General features: G+C 42.1%; 1 non-coding gene across 1 annotated transcript; it reads left to right on the top strand.

Annotated features, from left to right (window-relative positions):
- Positions 1–5606: 5606 nt before the first annotated feature.
- On the top strand, positions 5607–5714 carry LOC130952442 (small nucleolar RNA R71). The gene has a single exon (XR_009074623.1). It is a non-coding gene; the product is annotated as a small nucleolar RNA R71 (small nucleolar RNA).
- Positions 5715–5970: the final 256 nt, after the last annotated feature.

Below are 5970 nucleotides of genomic sequence, written 5' to 3'. Positions count from 1 at the left end.
ATCTCAGTCAGGCAGACTCAAATGGGTATAATGATAAACGAATAAAGCATAAAGATAAAGATGGAGGTACTTATGTATATCATTGGTGAGAGCTTCAGATAAGCGTATGAAGATGCCTTCCCTTCCGTCTCTCTGCTTTCCTACTGTCTTCATCCAATCCTTCTTACTCCTTTCCATGGCAAGCTCATGTAGGGTTTCACCGTTGTCAGTGGCTACCTCCCATCCTCTCAGTGAAAATGTTCCCATGCTCTGTCACAGCATATGGCTAATCAGCTGTCGGTTCTCGGTCAGGCCGGAATAAAATCCATTGATCCTTTTGCGTCTGTCACTAACACCCCGCCTGCTAGGAGTTTGAAGCACGTCACAGTCATTCAATCATTGAATCCTACTCAGAATACCACAGACAAGGTTAGACCTTCCGGATTCTCTTGAATGCCGCCATCAGTTCTCGCCTATACCACGAAGATTCCGGTTAAAGAATCCAAAAGATATTCACTAGAGCCTCGTATGCTTGTAGAACAAGAGTGGTTGTCAGTCACTTTGTTCATGAGTGAGAATGATGATGAGTGTCACGGATCATCACCTTCATCAAGTTGAAGAACAAGTGATATCTTGGACAAAGAACAAGCGGAATTGAATAGAAGAACAATAGTAATTGCATTAATACTCGAGGTACAGCAGAGCTCCACACCTTAATCTATGATGTGTAGAAACTCCACCGTTGAAAATACATAAGAACAGGGTCTAGGCATGGCCGAATGGCCAGCCTCCCAAATGATCTAAGATAGCATAAAACTCAAAGATAGCTACCCAGATGTTAAATACAATAGTAAAAAGGTCCTACTTATAGAAAACTAGTAGCCTAGGGTGTACAGAGATGAGTAAATGACATAAAAATCCACTTCTGGGCCCACTTGGTATGTGCTTGGGCTGAGCAATGAAGCATTTTCGTGTAGAGACTCCTCTTGGAGTTAAACGCCAGCTTTGGTGCCAGTTTGGGCGTTTAACTCCCATTTTGGTGCCAGTTCCGGCGTTTAACGCTGGAATTTCTTGAGGTGACTTTGAACGCCAGTTTGGGCCATCAAATCTTGGGCAAAGTATGGACTATCATATATTGCTGGAAAGCCCAGGATGTCTACTTTCCAACGCCGTTGAGAGCGCGCCAATTGGGCTTCTGTAGCTCCAGAAAATCCACTTCGAGTGCAGGGAGGTCAGAATCCAACAGCATCTGCAGTCCTTTTGAGCCTCTGGATCAGATTTTTGCTCAGATCCCTCAATTTCAGCCAGAAAATACCTGAAATCACAGAAAAACACACAAACTCATAGTAAAGTCCAGAAAAGTGAATTTTAACTAAAAACTAATAAAAATATACTAAAAACTAACTAGATCATACTAAAAACATACTAAAAACAATGCCAAAAAGCGTACAAATTATCCGCTCATCACAACACCAAACTTAAATTGTTGCTTGTCCCTAAGCAACTGAAGATCAAATGGGATAAAAAGAAGAGAATATGCAATGAACTCCAAAAACATCTATGAAGATCAGTATTAATTAGATGAGCGGGGCTTTTAGCTTTTTGCCTCTGAATAGTTTTGGCATCTCACTTTATCCTTTGGAATTCAGAATGATTGGCTTCTTTAGGAACTCAGAATCCAGATAGTGTTATTGATTCTCCTAGTTAAGTATGATGATTCTTGAACACAGCTACTTATTGAGTCTTGGCTGTGGCCCAAAGCACTCTGTCTTCCAGTATTACCACCGGATACATACATGCCACAGACACATAATTGGGTGAACCTTTTCAGATTGTGACTCAGCTTTGCTAAAGTCCCCAATTAGAGGTGTCCAGGGTTCTTAAGCACACTCTTATTGCCTTGGATCACAACTTTATTTCTTTCTTTTTCTTTCTTTTTCCCCTTTTTTTCGGTTTTTTTTTTCGCTTGCTTTCTTCTTCTTTTTCTGTATTCACTGCTTTTTCTTGCTTCAAGAATTATTTTTATGATTTTTCAGATCCTCAGTAACATGTCTCCTTTTTCATCATTCTTTCAAGAGCCAACATTCATGAACCACAAATTCAAAAGACATATGCACTGTTCAAGCATACATTCAGAGAACAAAAGTGTTGCCACCACATCAAAGTAATTAAACTGTTATAAATTTCAAAATTCATGCAATTCTTTTCTTTTTCAATTAAGAACAGTTCTCAAGAAAGGTGATGGATTCATAGGACATTCATAACTTTAAGGCATAGACACTAAGATACTAATGATCATAAGACACAAGCATGGACAAACATAAAGCACAATTTTCGAAAAACAAGAAAATAAAGAACAAGGAGATTAAAGAACGGGTCCACCTTAGTGATGGCGGCTTGTTCTTCCTCTTGAAGGTCTTATGGAGTGCTTGAGCTCCTCAATGTCTCTTCCTTGTCTTTGTTGCTCCTCTCTCATGATTCTTTGATCTTCTCTAATTTCATGGAGGAGGATGGAATGTTCTTGGTGCTCCACCCTTAGTTGTCCCATGTTGGAACTCAATTCTCCTAGGGAGGTGTTTACTTGCTCCCAATAGTCTTGTGGAGGAAAGTGCATCCCTTGAGGTATCTCAGGGATCTCATGATGAGAGGGGTCTCTTGTTTGCTCCATCCTTTTCTTGGTGATGGGCTTGTCCTCATCAATGGGGATATCTCCTTCTATGTCAACTCCAACTGAATAACAGAGGTGACAAATGAGATGAGGAAAGGCTAGCCTTGCCAAGGTGGAAGACTTGTCCGCCACTTTATAGAGTTCTTGGGCTATAACCTCATGAACTTCCACTTCTTCTCCAATCATGATGCTATGAATCATGATGGCCCGGTCTAGAGTAACTTCGGACCGGTTGCTAGTGGGAATGATTGAGCGTTGGATAAACTCCAACCATCCTCTAGCCATGGGCTTGAGGTCATGCCTTCTCAATTGAACCGGCTTGCCTCTTGAATCTCTCTTCCATTGAACGCCCTCTTCATAAATGTCTATGAGGACTTGGTCCAACCTTTGATCAAAGTTGACCCTTCTTCATGGCCACAACTTCATAGAAGTGGTCTTGATGCACCCTTGAGATGAATCTATCCATCTCCCATGACTCGGAGGTGGAAGCTTTTGCCTTCCCTTTCCTCTTTCTAGAGGTTTCTCCGGCCTTGGATGCCATAAATGGTTATGGAAAACGAAAAAGCAATGCTTTTACCACACCAAACTTAAAAGGTTTGCTCGTCCTCGAGCAAAAGAAGAAGGAAGAGAGTAGAAGAAGAAGAAATGATGAAGAAGGGAGATGGCTTTGTGTTCGGCCAAAGAGGGGGAGAAGTGGTGTTTAGTTTGTGTGAAAATGAAGGAGTGAAGAAGGGTTTATGGGGAAGAGGTATTGAGGTGATTGGTGAATGGGTGAAGAAGAAAGAGGGTGGTGGGGTTGGTGGGGATCCTGTGGGGTCCACAGATCCTGTGGTGTCAAGGAAAAGTCATCCCTGCACCAAATGGCACTCAAAAACACGTTTTGAGCCATTTCTGGCGTTAAACGCCGGGCTGGTGCCCATTCCTGGCGTTTAACGCCAGGTTCTTGCCCTTTTCTGGCGTTTAACGCCAGTCTGGTGCCCCTTTCTGGCGTTAAACGCCCAGAATGGTGCCAGACTGGGCGTTAAACGCCCAACTGCTAGCCTCACTGGCGTTTAAACGCCAGTGAATTCTTCCTCCAGGGTGTGCTATTTTTCTTCCTGTTTTTCATTCTGTTTTTGCTTTTTCAATGGATTTTGTGACTTCTTATGATCATCAACCTACAAAAAAACATAAAATAACAAAGAGAAATATATAAAATATAATCATTGGGTTGCCTCCCAACAAGCGCTTCTTTAATGTCAGTAGCTTGACAGAGGGCTCTTATGGAGCCTCACAGATACTCAGAGCAATGTTGGAACCTTCCAACACCAAACTTAGAGTTTGAATGTAGGGGTTCAACACCAAACTTAGAGTTTGGTTGTGGCCTCCCAACACCAAACTTAGAGTTTGACTGTGGGGGCTCTGTTTGTCTCTGATTTGAGAGAAGCTCTTCATGCTTCTTCTCCATGGTGACAGAGGGATATCCTTGAGCCTTAAACACAAAGGATTCTTCATTCACTTGAATGATCAGTTTACCTCCATCAACATCAATCACAGCCTTTGCTGTGGCTAGGAAGGGTCTACCAAGGATGATGGATTCATCCATGCACCTCCCAGTCTCTAGGACTATGAAATCAGTAGAGATGTAATGGTCTTCAACTTTTACCAAAACATTCTCTACAAGTCCATGAGCTTGTTTTCTTGAGTTGTCTGCCATCTCTAGTGAGATTCTTGCAGCTTGTACCTCAAAGATCCCTAGCTTCTCCATTACAGAGAGAGGCATGAGGTTCACACTTGACCCTAAGTCACACAGAGCCTTCTTGAAGGTCATGGTGCCTATGGTACAAGGTATTGAAAACTTCCCAGGATCTTGTCTCTTTTAAGGTAATTTCTGCCTAGACAAGTCATCCAGTTCTTTGGTGAGCAAAGGAGGTTCATCCTCCCAAGTCTCATTTCTAAATAACTTGTCATTTAGCTTCATGATTGCTCCAAGGTATTTAGCAACTTGCTCTTCAGTGACATACTCATCCTCTTCAGAGGAAGAATACTCATCAGAGCTCATGAAAGGCAGAAGTAAGTCCAATGGAATCTCTATGGTCTCATTTTGAGCCTCAGATTCCCATGGTTCCTCATTGGGGAACTCAGAGGAGGTTGGTGCACGCCCATTGAGGTCTTCTTCAGTGGCGTCCTCTTCCTCTCTTTCCTCTCCAGATTCGGCCATGGTTATGGCTTTGCACTCTCCTTTTGGATTTTCTTCTGTATTACTTGGGAGAGTACTAGGAGGGAGTTTAGTAACTTTCTTGCTCAGCTGTCCCACTTGTGCTTCCAAATTCCTAATGGAAGACCTTGTTTCAGTCATGAAACTTTGAGTGGTTTTGATTAGATTAGAGACCATGGTTGCTAAGTCAGAGGGGTTCTGCTTAGAATTCTCTGTCTGTTGCTGAGAAGATGATGGAAAAGGTTTGCTATTGCTAAACCTGTTTCTTCCACCATTGTTGTTGTTGAAACCTTGTTGAGGTTTCTCTTGATTCTTCCATGAGAAATTTGGGTGATTTCTCCATGAAGAATTATAGGTGTTTCCATAGGGTTCTCCTAGGTAATTCACCTCTTCCATTGAAGGGTTCTCAGGATCATAAGCTTCTTCCTCAGATGAAGCATCCTTAGTACTGCCAGGTGCATTTTGCATTCCAGACAGACTTTGAGAAATCAAATTGACTTGTTGAGTCAATATCTTATTCTGAGCCAGTATGGCATTCAGAGCATCAATCTCAAGAACTCCTTTCTTCTGACTTGTCCCATTGTTCACAGGATTCCTTTCAGAAGTGTACATGAATTGGTTATTTGCAACCATTTCAATGAGCTCTTGAGCTTCTGTAGGCGTCTTCTTCAGATGAAGAGATCCTCCAGCAGAGCTATCCAAAGACATCTTGGATAGTTCAGAGAGACCATCATAGAAAATACCTATGATGCTCCATTCAGAAAGCATGTCTGAGGGACATTTTCTGATTAATTGTTTGTATCTTTCCCAAGCTTCATAGAGGGATTCTCCATCCTTCTGTCTGAAGGTTTGGACTTCCACTCTAAGCTTACTCTATTTTTGAGGTGGAAAGAACTTTGCCAAGAAGGCATTGACTAGCTTTTCCCAAGAGTCCAGGCTATCTTTAGGTTGTGAGTCCAACCATATTCTAGCTCTGTCTCTTACAGCAAAAGGGAATAGCATCAGTCTGTAGACCTCAGGGTCAACCCCATTAGTCTTGACTGTGTCACAGATTTGCAAGAACTCAGCTAAAAACTGATGAGGATCTTCCATTGGAAGTCCATGGAACTTGCAATTCTGTTGCATT

Source organism: Arachis stenosperma, chromosome 9 (assembly GCF_014773155.1).
Source record: "Arachis stenosperma cultivar V10309 chromosome 9, arast.V10309.gnm1.PFL2, whole genome shotgun sequence".
Taxonomy (NCBI): Eukaryota; Viridiplantae; Streptophyta; class Magnoliopsida; order Fabales; family Fabaceae; genus Arachis; species Arachis stenosperma.
Note: the sequence above shows the minus strand (reverse complement) of the source record. Positions and strands in the feature narration are given on the sequence as shown.